The 14,265-nt window shown below is 42.3% G+C and overlaps 1 long non-coding RNA gene across 4 annotated transcripts in view; it reads left to right on the top strand.

The window, feature by feature from the left end:
* Positions 1 to 12,815, top strand: part of LOC144471930 (uncharacterized) — a 113,835-nt gene extending 101,020 nt beyond the window's left edge. For 3 of the 4 annotated variants that reach the window (XR_013494359.1, XR_013494360.1, XR_013494361.1), the window contains one exon: positions 12,491 to 12,815. This is a non-coding gene — a long non-coding RNA (uncharacterized LOC144471930). Of the gene's footprint in view, positions 1 to 12,480 lie in introns of all 4 variants that reach the window. The other variant, XR_013494362.1, reaches the window with a different exon arrangement.
* The last annotated feature ends 1,450 nt before the right edge of the window (positions 12,816 to 14,265 follow it).

Genomic DNA, 14,265 nt, shown 5'->3' with positions numbered 1-14,265 from the left:
GAATTCATTGTTGTGGAGACTTTTTGTGGGTTAATTTGTCGGAGTTTTTTTTTGTGGGAACCAAAGTCCCAAGCAAACTCAACTACTTTGCGTATTTTACATTGCCCTGGTAATGTTTTTTGTGGTGATACAATATATCGTTACGAATCGCTCGATGGTCCGGTCTCGACTGCTGACTGTCTATTGACACAACAGATCCGTGACAACCCCTGCCTTCAGTTATTCTCTCTGAAGGGTGTTCACCACAGAGCAGTACCACATTACGGCGACATTCAGACAAGTCGTCGTAACATTGCCCTCTTCTTCGAATGAGCGGCCGTCTCGGCCCCGGCAAATTTCATTCCTGGTGGCCAATGACGGTCAAACCATTCACGCTGCCAGCTTCTGTCCTGGTCAACTTTCATCCTGGTAGCCAGTTCCCTCGTGGATATAGGTGGATCCGCTTCCACCAATGCTGTCAGATTATCATTTTTCACAGACATTTTGGGTCTCCCACGCGGATCATTTTCTAGTGAAAAATCACCAGAACTAAATTTTTCAATCCTAATATTTTCGCGTTGACGGTATCCTGTTTAACCGAGTGAATCTACCGAAGAACAGGTTTGCTTCATTCATTTGTTAAGATTATCGATCGATACTTTAGGGCCGTTGCCACGCTTCGCCGCTCACGTACTCTAACGCATACGAACACACAGCGCAGTTCACTCGCCACATTTATTTCCTGGCGTGTATCTGTTACGGCCAAGTGGCAGTCCCGCAGATTGTACTACTTTGCTTTGCGTCAACCTACGTTCTTTGCTCCAGCCGCTCCATTCTTCTCCCTCGAAAGAGCTCGGAACGACCGAAAGAAAACATAATCGTGAGTCATACGTTACTGCCCCGCGGACCAGTAATTACTTTATAGATGAAACTTCGGAGAAATTATGGCTCCTTTGTCCCGCCGCGACCACTTACGTAATAGTTACGCAAATATCGGTGGCACCGCTTCCGATGCCTCATCGATTAAACATTCTGTTCGCAACTAGAATAACGTTCAACGCAATCCGACTGAAATATTATCTCCACGCACGCTCGCAGCTATAAACGAAATCCCACATGTACTTACATCGGTCGATAGAAATTAATACCTGCGCTACCGGTGTTTGTTTACGCGATTATCTTCATAGTTATAACCAGACCGCGGATCTGCGTGCGTTAGTAGAAGTTAGTAGAATTATCGCGTTTCTGTAAAACAGCGTATCGTGCTTCGTTTGCCATTTTGTAAAGTTTCGCAGTCCAGCTGTAACGTTTTCTAAACGCGAAGAAATTATTTTTATTCGGTCAAGGTTATTATTTGATCATCTCCTATCGTATGCCAACAGAAACGCGCAAGATCCATGACCTCCCAATTATAGACTCGTAAAATGCAGAGACAGTATTTCATTTATTCGGGAATCTCTGGCGGTAGCAGCGCGTTTACATTAATTTTTATGTAGCAGATAATTTCGTACGATTCGACGGCGCTTCGAAATTACAATTTGATATTGAAATGATGAAATATGCGATAATGACGGCGCGGTTTTAAAAAATTCATTCCAAGTACACGCGGTCGTCGGACGTGGAACAGAGAAACGTGTTATATTATAGGTACTACCTGTCTCGGACGTTCCATGAAAAACATCGGCCGCAACGGCGGCGTACAATACAAATCATCAAGAACCGGTAGAATACATTACAATTTGCAGGAGAAAAATTTATGACCTGTCCGAGCAGCCCGCCCAGTAATCATCAACAAGAGGTACCGTCAGCCCGGCACCTTTTGGTCCTTTTCGGCCAATGACAAAGGCCGAGGGTACATTAGTCGATTCGCTCTGGAAGACGCCGCAAACGTTCGAGCTCACGCAAAAAGGAGAGTAATTTTAATTTCATTTTATTAAGAAAGCGAGTTACGGCGATCGTATCGACAAAATGTTAATTAACGCCGGAGTAAAAAAGTGTTTCGTCCGATGTGCGAAACAGTGTTCATTAATTAAATGGAAATTGTGAAAGGGGGGTGGGGGCCGCTACAAATGAGAGAAATTCAATTGGTTGAAGTTATTAATGTCCTCTGTCCTTCGCGGAGAAAGTAAAATAAAAGGGGGGGGGGCGAATGTTTTACAGTTTATAACCACGTTGTCTTGTAATGTGCGCAACGTGTTTCAACATTTTGATTCCGAGTAAATCGAAACAAGGATACGGTCGCTTTATCAAATCTATAAATTTCAATTAAGCGACGATTATTACCGTGGTAACGCGAATGTATGTGTTCCATTAATGCTGGACATAAATAATCGAGTGGTAAAAGTCAGCGACACGTGTTGCCAAAAATATTCTAACCTATAATATATAATAATTATTTGTAAGCCCAGCTTGGTCATTGGAATGACCAGAGCTTCTTTAAAAATTTACGCATTAGAATCTCAATCGGGGGAATCGCGTCAAGACAAATTGATTTATTTAAATATTCGACATTTTATACGCACCGTGGAAAGTGTCGTGCTTGAAAGGGTCGAGGATCGTTTCAATCGTAGATTAAAGTGTGCCACCTTGTGTATTGTCGCTCGGCGTACTCGTGCAAATTTGGATTCTATTCTTCGGTTGACAGTCGGAAAAAGGAGTTGGTAACGTTATTCAGCTGGCAAAAGCACAAGGGACTGCGAAAGAGGGTTGTAAATCATATTGTGCCGCTATACTAAGATCATTAGTCATGACCTTTGTGCGAATGAATACGAAGATTAGTTGGTAGGCGTTTCTATAGGCTAGTTGTTGAAGTCCCTTGATACGGCTGAGCACCTGGATAACTCTTTTCGGTGGAATTGACGTAGAATTTGCGGAGGAGGGCCGAGGGACGACGGGTGGAATAGTGAAAAATCAGAAAGGGATCTAAGAAATCCTGTTGCGGTCTGCTAATGAGAAACCACCGGAGGGTCGTACCTCTTTTATCCTAGACGCGTTGACACGATCATCCTCCTTTGTCGGAATTCAAGGAGACGCACAAATGGCCGAACATCTGCCACGCGTTCTCGCCGAATTTCCTGTCGCGAACCGAACGCCGTTTCGTTTGTAATAACTTGCGCCGCTTGTGTTAATTACTCACCTGCCTCCTGCGCGTTTATGCAAATACACTAATGTCGACGTCAAATCACCGAAACTGCGGCTATTAGGTATGCTAATCCGTGCTTGATTAAATTAATCTTTGCATCACTTCGTCTTAATAAACGCATTTGCATGGAAGAATTCTATAATGAGAGCGAGAGAGAGAGACAGAGAAAAAGTTAAATTTATGTCACGGTCAGATTGGAGTGGCTATACACTCGGTATACAGTGTGGCTCAAAAGTTTTGGCGACGCTCGTCCGATTAATTTTTGAATGGAATTTTCTGAAAACAATTTTTATATGATTTTAATCGTGGGAATCGTTTAGGCAAATCTATATTAAAACGTCAAGTATTCTGTCTATCACCATTACAGATTAAATAGTATTTTAATATTTGATAGTATTTTATTGTTTAGGAAAAATTTAGGAAATAATATTAGAATGCAGCGTAAATAAGCATAATGAAATTATTTGATCGAATGTTGAAGTTATCAAAGAATTTTACGTTGTATTCTATCCGATAGAATAATGGCACATTGAAAGGCGCTACGGTTGGAACGACAAGTTTCTAAAAATACTAATTCCATTTGTTTAATTTATTCAGCAACAGAACCGCTACGTATCGAGCACGGTAAGATATAGTTTAAAAAATAGAATAATGAAAGGTTGCGTATAAAATTTCCACGTAGACAACGATATTTTACACAATGACGTTTATTTCTCAACATTCAATGGTCTGGATAGAAGCTGTCTGCTTGACGTGCCGCCAATATTTTCATCAATATTGAATAACCTATTCAATTTCTTGGTTCATAAAAATCGTGTCCCCTTGTCTCGGAGCTAAATTATGAGAAAGTCGAGCTGCTTTCCTAAAGTAGCTGAACGTATCTCGTGACACGATCGATGTGTGCGTCGTGTAAAAGGTGAAAGAAACATGTACCACTGTCGTTTTATATCATTCAACTTGTTCAGCCTACACGGGAACGTAAAATAAATTGACGCAACTCACCGTAGAACACAAGACGACGATGTGTAACGCGATCGTATCATAAACCGTGAGGTGTCGAGCGATCGACTCTACAAATACGTGTCTCCCAGCTGATCGAAGGGTTTATACATATAAAATTACGGAATTAAATACCCACGCGAGCGGCCAAGTTGTAAAGATTGCTTTTATACGTCGAGAATTCCATTTGTTTGCCCTATCTCTACTTGACATCGAAAACTCGTGTTCTTTACCTACGAAATAACAAAGGTGAACGAGTCGGTCTTTACTTCGAAATTAATATTTCATTAGTTAGCGATAATCATTGTAGACATTTTTATTTGAAATTCATACGATGCGAGCAAAATTAATTTTTTATAACATTTCTAAAGGATAGAAAACGATCGAAGAATTTGAAGAAACGGGGAATCGAGAAGACGCGAGCTTCGTATTTTCATAAAACTGGCATGAAGTAGTAATAGAGGGAGTCCGTGTCGATACAGTAAAGAAACCTGATATTCCATTACATTCTGGTCCCTGCATACGAGAAACCCGTAACGACAGGAGTCGACGAATGAAACAGAAAACACTCTGACATCGAGAACTGTTAGATATTCGGCGCTGGTGAAATGCATTCGCATCGACGCTACGAACTTTTATACGAAGACGTAAAACGAAGAGACATCTTTAGTAAGGTGACACACGGGTATCGTTGTATCTGCTGGGAAACGAAGCGAGTCGAATCATCGTATTTTCGGGGGGATGGACGTCCTTCGTTTTTACGCGTTTCCAAATCGCATTTCGCGGCTCCTCGCGCTCTCGGGTTAGCCACGTGTTAATAGAATTTCGCTTAAAATAGGAAAGTTTGCGAAAATTCCGTATCAGCGCCGTACATTCTGTCACGTTTTTATGAGTCGCGAATTTAGAACAGCGGCGAGGAAAACACTTTGCGAAGCGAAATAAATTCGCCGCGGGAAAAAAAGAAACTGTTACACAAACTCGCAGTCTTAGCGGAAATTTTTCGCGGTGGTGTGAACAAACGCATAAACCCCGACGAACATTCTACTTGCGAATCTGTCTCCGGGAAATATTCGTTCTTGCTACGAGCACGTGGTTGAAATTTTCCACCCTCCTCCGCCCTTCTATAGTTCGCTAACGCGTTGAAAGATTGCAACGTTGTCTGGCTCAAGTACTCTACGAAATTTTCTCATTAATAAAGTAATAACACTATTAATTCTCAAAGAAATGCAAAGGAAATAGGAAAAGAAGCATTTTGAAACATAGTAGTTTGAAAAAATAAATATAAAAAAAATAAAAATAAAAAATAAATATGAAAATAAATATAAAAAAAAATAAAAATAAAAAATAAATAAAAAAAAAATAAAAATAAAAATAAGTAAGTAATAGTTTTAAAAGAAACATTGCAAAAAATTTTATAAAGATAGATGAAAAAATGAGTGAAAAAGACGCGGGCGCAGCGTACAACACATTAATCGGTGAACAATGGGAGAGACCTTCGGCCGCAGGAATTGGTGTACGCGTTAGGACAGGACGAAGTAGTTAGCCGGTTCCAGGAATGAATTCTCGCTCGGTCTCGAACGCGAACTCGGCGACCATATCGAAGCTCCATCTGTGGCTACTGTGCCACGCCGACGGACGTTTCGCCGATCGGCAATCTCTGCCGGATTATTATGCCTGTCCATCGGCTATGATCACCGCGAACACGCCGGTATGCCGACCTCATTAGCTGCTTCGAGTCCGGCTTAAGCCCAATGAATAATGGGCCTCGGCACGGTGCCGCTGTCATGCTTGCTCATATCTTTCTCGAAAGATTTATTGTCTTCCTTTATTGGCTGCTCGCTAAGCACGCCTTACAATCCACGCTGTCAGACGCGCATTTTTATCAGGATGTCGCTTTCATTTTCGGTGTCATGCGCGCTCTGCTCTCCTCCGTTTCAACTATCCGGCCATGTTTCCATTAGTTAATATATTAGAAGAAGCCCGTGATAATTTCATTTGAATAGCTTCGGGAGGTTATTATAAGAATATCATCAGAATGCACAGACTCTAGATTTCAGTGCCACTAAAACGGTGCACGCTTTACGAACGCGGAGCGTGATGTGTGCGATCTCATTTTAGACCAGGCATGTCCAAACTAAGCTCCGGAGCTTAAGCTTCTTCCGCTGCTCTTTGTCGAAGATACGGAGCCCCGATGCAGATCGCTGCGCGTGAAACGATGCCCGTCGGATATAAACGCACGCGTAATAACCGACTGACTCCCCAGAATCCATTTCTATGATTAAGAGATACGCTTCTTAGCCAGCTGTCGCCACATTACTCAACAGATAGTTTGGAAACATCGGTGGTTTAACCTTTGAACCGATAATGACCCCCATTCCCTTACGGGGAATTGAGTTTATTTCAGCCCAATTTTTTGATACATGTATGTTTCTCTGAAGTTTTGATTTCCTTTTGAAATGGCTCAAGAAGTCAAATCAAAATATAGTAAAACATAATAGTTCTCGAGAACCTCGTTTAACCCTCTAATCGTCCACCCAAAATTGACTGCAGAGTATCACTTTTGACCCATATCAGCGCCACCAAGTGTAATCGATACGCCGAGGATTGTGTTGTCGCTTTTATGTCGTCACAAATAGGGGTAGAAATGACCCAGCCGAGCCTTTGGTTTTCCTGGTAATAATCGACTTGCAATAATTAATTATCGAATACGTCACAGTAACCGGCTCCAGTAGCTCAAACTGCTTCGTTTTCGAGATGTTTCTCGCCGTTCCGGGACTTTTGGAGCGTCCTATATAAATATGAACGAAACAGTTGATGAGACACGGCTGTGGGATTATTGTATTCGCCGGTGTTTGTTTTACGTGACTCAACTTGTATAACGAAACATTAACGCTAACGTACGCGCAACTGTAATATTCCGTCACGCGGTTCCATCATACTTATCGCATTCTCCTCGCGGACGTGACAATGTCCCATGTCGCTAATTGTTAAGGAAAGTATACCGGTTACGATGATCATGGTCACGTCGGTATGCAGGCCTCATTAGCTGTTGGGAATCGGACTTAAGCCAACGAATAATGGGCTTCGTCCCAATGCCGCTGCCGCGACCGCACGTATTTTTCTGTGCAGACTTATTGCGCTGACCCGCCACAAGAGAAAACGCGAAAGATGTTGTTTTGAAAAGCAGCTTATTAAAAAACCGAAGAAATCGGGGTGAAAAGTTACTCTCTTAACAAACGCCGAGCGTTTTAATAAACGCATATAAAAAAGTAGCGCCGTTAGAGAGGTGCGATCCTTCTATATCCGAAATTAACAACGGCGGCTTTCGCCAAATGCGTCCATAGCGCCCTAAGGGTTAAATATCAAGTCACGAGTAAACTAGATATACGATGTGGACCGCGGCAGAAATATAATGGACGTGCCAGCAATGTCGCGCAGCAAGCATTATGGAATAAAAGATGCGAATTTTTCTTAGGCATTGATAAACGCCCATGTAACATCTGTGAATTACGTTTTCACGGGTAGTCTGTTACGATCTTTCTTTAATATTTCACAGACGTGCGTTCGGATCGCATAAATCGCACTCCGTTGTACTTGAAAGTACACGAGTAAATAAACGTTCCCGCGATATCTCTCGGCAACGGAATATCGTGGTCTAACACGACGGTCTAAAAATATTTTTAAGTACAGCACTGTGGGAAACGAAAATTACATTTTTCAACCATTTTATTCTACACATTTCTCGGCGATGAGTTAACAGGTTGCTAAGACGTCTAGACCCAGCAAGAATTTCCACTTGAATATTTGAAATCGAATTGGGACACTCTGTATATAAGCTGGTGATTTCGGTCGGCACGCCGGTAAGTTTAGCACCAGGAGCTAAGAATGAGAAGCCTAGCAGAACAACAACGCAAACGTTGTTCGCGTAATGCAGGGTTAAACGACCTCGGACACACGTTCTCCTGCACTTTGCATTACACAACAGATTTCGAACCCTTTATATATTGTGTTAGGCGGTCTGTACGTCAACATTTGCAGTTTGGCAGAGGACTATAGATTCGGTACTTTCAGCAGTCCTTCATCGTCCTAACAATTTAATGGTAGTCGTGAATAAGCCAAAGAGTCTCTTACCACTTCAATGAACGGACATAGCAGTCCCGAGAAATTACTTCTTTCACATTTCACTTCGTGCTCGTTCTTCTGGGTGATGTCCAAGATACCGCCCACGCTACGTCTATAAGAGCCGGCTGATATATCGCCTCGTTAATGTTTCGCTTCATCAGATGTTATGACTGAACATCCTTTACCCTGCCACTGGGTGGTCATTTCTGACTGCTCTTGTTGCGAAACCCACTGTTATAAATTACAAGGGACGTCGGTCTCGTATTCGTAAATCGTCCATTTCGTCTTTCCGGGCACGATAGCGGACGCCTTTTCGTGGCATCGCAATTAGAGTTCAATTTGACTCCTTTTGACGACCCTGCACCGATCTCGATCATTGCGTAATCTCTTCTACCGTTAGCTTTTCAGTAGTTTCGATTAACAAGTCAAGCACAAATTTCGTCCTTTCTTTAAACGTACGAGTAATTTAAAATTTTCATATTGAACGCAGCTTTTTCGTGGAAAGATTCCTCTTCTGAACAGGGTATCCTTGGTAATTAATTTGAAGGCCGATACGCTTTGTTTGCAGAACCATAAACCTAAAAAAAACTTCATTATACCGTGGAATGTTCTATGAGTCTGAATTATCGGTTTGCGAAAGAGAAGGCAAAACTTTATAGCCGATAAGATTTTAAGGACAAAATTTATGAGCAGATGGTGACGAAAATGTTTATCTTCAGGACTTCAGCCTGACATACGATACCGGGACGACGACGGGACAGTAAATTTATTGAAATAACAGTCTGACAAAACAATAAATTATGCTTGACTCGTTGAGCTAGTTATGTGTATGTATGTATATTTGAAATGGCAACGCGGTGACTCCTACTATATCTTATCTAGCGAAACTCTAATTGCGAGCGTGTTCGTTTTTTCTTGCTTGGAATGTATCGTTGCCACCAAATTGATTCTATTATTTTATCTTATACGCTTCTGCCATTTTTATTTTTTTGGTTACACTTTATCGTGTAGAGAATTCTTTGATAGCATTTATACACTTTTTCCTACGCCTCCATAAATATTAATACAGGACAATTAAAATGCGGTAGAATTTCAAACAATCATGGAGCAAGGAGAATGTCGCTGTATTTCCAGAAGTATAGAAGTATGCTTGAACATTTTTTGCGAGAGATTCCGCACGAATAGAGAAACAGTTTCCGACGAATGCTATTTTGTTTCCCCAGGCTATCATCCCCCGCACACAGTTCCCTATTCATTTCCTGAACTTGACAGTCAATCTATGCATATTGCGAAGCACCGTCGTAGGCGACATATTTGAGGGTGAATGCCTTTTCGCGCGCAAAGCACACACACACACACGCGCGGCCACTGTCACAATGTCTGTACTACACGCACACGGTCGTACGTGCCCGAAGAATAGCGTGGGCCACGATCTCTGTAAAGGCGTCTCCGTTTAGATAATAACGCGCATTTTATCTCCCTCATAAAACCTAATTTATAGCCGTATGGAAGTCTATAGGCGTATACGAACGGCCGTCGGGAATAGGAAGAGCACTGACAGGGACAGTGCCGTAATTTTTGGGGATGCTACGTTTCTACCCTTGTCCCCTCAAAACGAAAGATTTTTCGTCATAGAAATTTATTCGATCTTCCAATTCTGTATTACTTTGCTTTTGTTACAATGGCGTCTACTATCTCATTTTATTCTTTCCTTTTTAATGTTATTATTAAATATTTTCAAGCTATTAAATATCCTTATATTTGCTTATAAAACTTTTACAAATTCTTAAATGCAACCTTCACATTCCGTACGTGGTATTTTATAAATTCGTGCGCGAAAAATGCTTGTAGATATTTTTTTCTAAATGAAAATTCGAGTGCATTGTAATCGGCGACGCGTGGAAAGAGACTGGGGCGTATCGTTTGCGATTGTTCGGAATGTAAAAAGTTTACGGTGGTCGGGAAAAAGCTTGTTCTTGGATTTCTGCGTTACGGCACTGGACGAAGACGTAAAGGAAGGTTGCATCAGCGAAGGTTGCTGAAAGTGAATAGGCCGGTAATATTATATCGGTGTTGAAACGTCTCCCTTCGGCATTTAGGCGACGAAAAATATGGGCCGTCACGTATGTGTGCGCGCGCGCGCCTTCACGACGGCTGAACGCAGTTACCGACGATAAACTGCATACGTGTTTACCGTATAATCTCCGACGAACGGCTATAAATCCGTGATTTACTCTCATTACCGCGTCTTTGAGTGTTACGACTTGTGCTTGCGTTATACAACGCCGGCCGGATAGTTTAATTTATTCATATTGGCTCCGCGTGCTTTTCTGCCGACCAATGTTCCACTTTACTGACCGAATAAAAGTAACCCGACGACATTCGGCGCAATAATACCGGGATGTATCGTTCGCCCGTTCCGAACACCTTATTAATTAAACGTCGAACTTTATAAATTCGAGCCGGTTCGAGCCGCTCGTTTAATAGCGGCATCTGTTCGACGATCAACCGAAATTATTTATTAGACGTAATGGCACGGCGCGCCGTGTAAGCATCTATTACGCTCCTCGCGGACAAACTTTCTTACGACGACTGTCGACACAGGATTTTCCATTCAATTAACACGTTCGAACTACTACCATACTTACCGATGTGACCGGCCGTTGATATATCGCGCGAACGTCGACGAATAAACACTTCTTTATGAAACTTTATACTCCCAACCGAGCTGCGCATTCCTGCCGCAGACTATATCAGCGTACAGCACGGCGTATTCAATTTCACACGATATATCTTTATGTACATAATCGAGGCGACGGATTACGCTGCCCGATACGTGTTTCAAGTTTTTATTTTCGGTAGGCGTTCTCCGTCTGGCATATTAGAATACCGGGAGAGTTAATTCGGCGGGCGAATTCTGCGGAATGAAAAACAGAGTGTCCGAGATGGAAGACGATAGGCGGGGTGAAACGCAAAAGCACCTAGAAACGCGGTATATCGCGCGAGCCGCGTACGTTGAAGAACTGCAATCGTTCGAATGATAGAAGTCGCGTGCAAGAGATATCTATCCTCTTGTGTCGTGTCTGTCGAGAAAGCAATGCAAATACGTAGAACGAATATCATGGCGGCGCGTATCGAGAGTAACGAGACTGCGACGCGGACGCGTTGGACAAGCTAAAGCAGGCTAGACGAGAGAGATGGAGAGAGTGGAACAGCCGGAGCGAGTAGGAAGCTAGGGTGAAACCAATGGTGGAAGGATTGCGAGAGAAGAGGGTATAAGGTAATATACATCACGTTCCCAGTTTATGGTCCGATACGCTCCTAGGAATTGGCACCCGTGCTGAGCTTTCCCGCAAATGCAAAGAACGCGCGGGGGTACGAGGCAACGAGATACGAGGCGTTATGGCTCTTCCTGGCTCGTAACCTGTGGTCATAAAGCTACTGCACGCTAAAATATTGTCCGCCACCACGTCTCCACGCCTACGCGTCTATCCGTCGATCCATCTTAATGCTATTATCGTAATTTATTAGCGGCATTCCCCGGGAATGAATCGATCCCGACGCACACTCGCCCCGAAAACGGATCGCGAATAATCCAAGACGATCGGTCGTAATGAGGCTATTAAACGAGCACGATACGAGTCCGGAATTAGTTTATCCGTTCAACGCCGATGATATACGGGATCTTGATTAAAACAAAAAAAAAGAGAGAAAGAAAAACCGATCCGCCGGAGATATACGGGAGCAACACGAACGAATATTTTATCGTCACTTATCGCGTTACAAAACTAAGCAGTTACGCTCCGCCAGAGATTAAGACGTTATTATTCATGCCGCAATTACACCGCGATAATTAACAGGAACTCCGTGGTGTCCATAAACTGTTTAAGTATCTAAATTACAGCGCGAGTTATTAAGCGACATCAATGCCGACGGCGTCGCCAACTAAATCATTCGGTCGGCTCGTATTCCGAGGTTTCTTAAATGGCGATCGTGCCAACAATAGCATTTTTAAACGTTTCGATGAACAAACGCGTTTATTACATTCACTTCGACGCGACTTTCGCGGAGAATTTCAAAGCGAATATTTTTATAGATTTTACAATTTATGGATAATATTTTATTTATTTATTATTTATCATAATCCTTGCCTATGCAACTTAGGATGGCTTCCGGTTTACAATTTGTTTTTTCTTACTTCTACTTGTGTAACTTGTATAAACTATAACTATTTGCAGATTTTTACAGCTTAACAGGTCGACGCCGGCGCAGATATTCGCTGTCTGTTCCGTGCGGCGGCGCGGCACCAAATCCGCCTAGTCAAGAACCAATAGGAAGTAGAAGAAATAAACATTTTTTAAGTTCATATCAAGGATCCACGAGCAAGATGAGAAAAAGATGTGAAGAATGCTACAAACGCTTGGCACACTTGAAAGGTACATCGTACGCCACAAATAAAACAAAAAAAGTGATGACTTTTTGCAACACTTGTCCAGATAAGCCGACACTTTGTTTGCAATGTTTTAAGAAATTTCATAGGTAGCATAAGTAGTTATATTTTGTTATATTTAATATATTGTTTAAATTATAAGTTATGTATTTTGTGTTAAATGTTTGATTATGAGGTAGAAATGTTAATGTATAATGTTAAATCAATAAAATAGCATTTTGTATTTTTCGATATACAAACGTGGCTCGTCGATGGCCCATGCTGCCCCATGGAACAGAAAAGCATGGGCCATCGGCGTGAACGTGTTAATCTAAAACTTAACACCTAAAAATCCTGCTTCCATCTTCGTTGCACCTTTCTTTGGCATCCTTTCTATCCTTATTGTTACGTTTGTGCTTAGTTTTCTTCTTTTTCTTATTTAATTGATTCTTATCTCAGTGTTAGAATTACGATCGGTTTCACTAAAGTTTCACTTCAAGTGGCAAAATCGAATCTCTCTCCCTCTCCATACGGCGGCTACGCTCGTCGACAAACAGAGATTCACCGATCTCGGTATTAACGTGGAAATGATTAATAATCTCGATCGTACGGCTGACAGGAAGATCCGCCATCGGGGAGTTGGAAAGTCATTAAAACCATATAATGCGGTATCCTGTCGTTACCATACTTGTCCCGCGTATAAAAAGTGCCGGGGGATTGTTTATGGTGTCCCGCGCGAATTCGAGAAAAAAAAAAGATATAATTGTAATAATGGGTTGCCGGTTGCACAAGGTGTGTATTAACTGAACGCGTACGGCCGATCTAGGGTTGGCGATGCGATGCGATGCAAGGCGAGGCGAGGCGAGGCGAGGCAAAGCGAGACGAAGCGTTCACGAGCGTTCATAGGCGCACACTGACGCGCGAGAGCACGCGCGATATTATTATCTCGTGATTCATAGCGCGCATTCATAAATGTTCCCGAGCCGTATAACGGCGCGGTACACAGCGGCATGTATCGATTAACGTCGCTTCCCGACGGGATTTACAGCCGGCGACTAAATTATTTAAAGTCTTCATTTGTAGCGCGACGGATGGACGGACACGAACTGGCGACCACGAAGCCAGTTCTTCTTCGGACGACCGTGTACGCTCCAGGTACAATCGACCACAAAAGTACCAACCCTGGTTAAAAGCGTTCGGTCGGACCGTCCGATCCCCTTAACAATTATTCGACCAATGGCAAATATTTTGTTTCACCAAAGAAAGCAACACGTCAGCTTGGGCAACAATTCTCTGTTGGGACTTTTGTTTCAGAAAAAATATTTCTCACTAAACGACGTGGTAATTAAATAGTAGAGAAAGTATTTAATCATTTCGTAGGCGTTCAGGAATTTTTTCCGACATCGTTTATCGTATATTTATCGCTTCGCTGTACTTAATAACTTGCAATCATTTTTAGATACCAATGCTCGCTGCGCGTTCGTATATTTTCGTTTCCTTGAAATATCACCGACCTTCTTTCTTCTTTCTTATTTCTTAGCAATGCATACATACGTTAATTAACTCTTGATCTGTGTGCCTGTGTATTTTACGA

The sequence above is a fragment of the Augochlora pura genome, chromosome 1, assembly GCF_028453695.1.
Source record: "Augochlora pura isolate Apur16 chromosome 1, APUR_v2.2.1, whole genome shotgun sequence".
In the NCBI taxonomy this organism is placed as follows: Eukaryota; Metazoa; Arthropoda; class Insecta; order Hymenoptera; family Halictidae; genus Augochlora; species Augochlora pura.
Note: the sequence above shows the minus strand (reverse complement) of the source record. Positions and strands in the feature narration are given on the sequence as shown.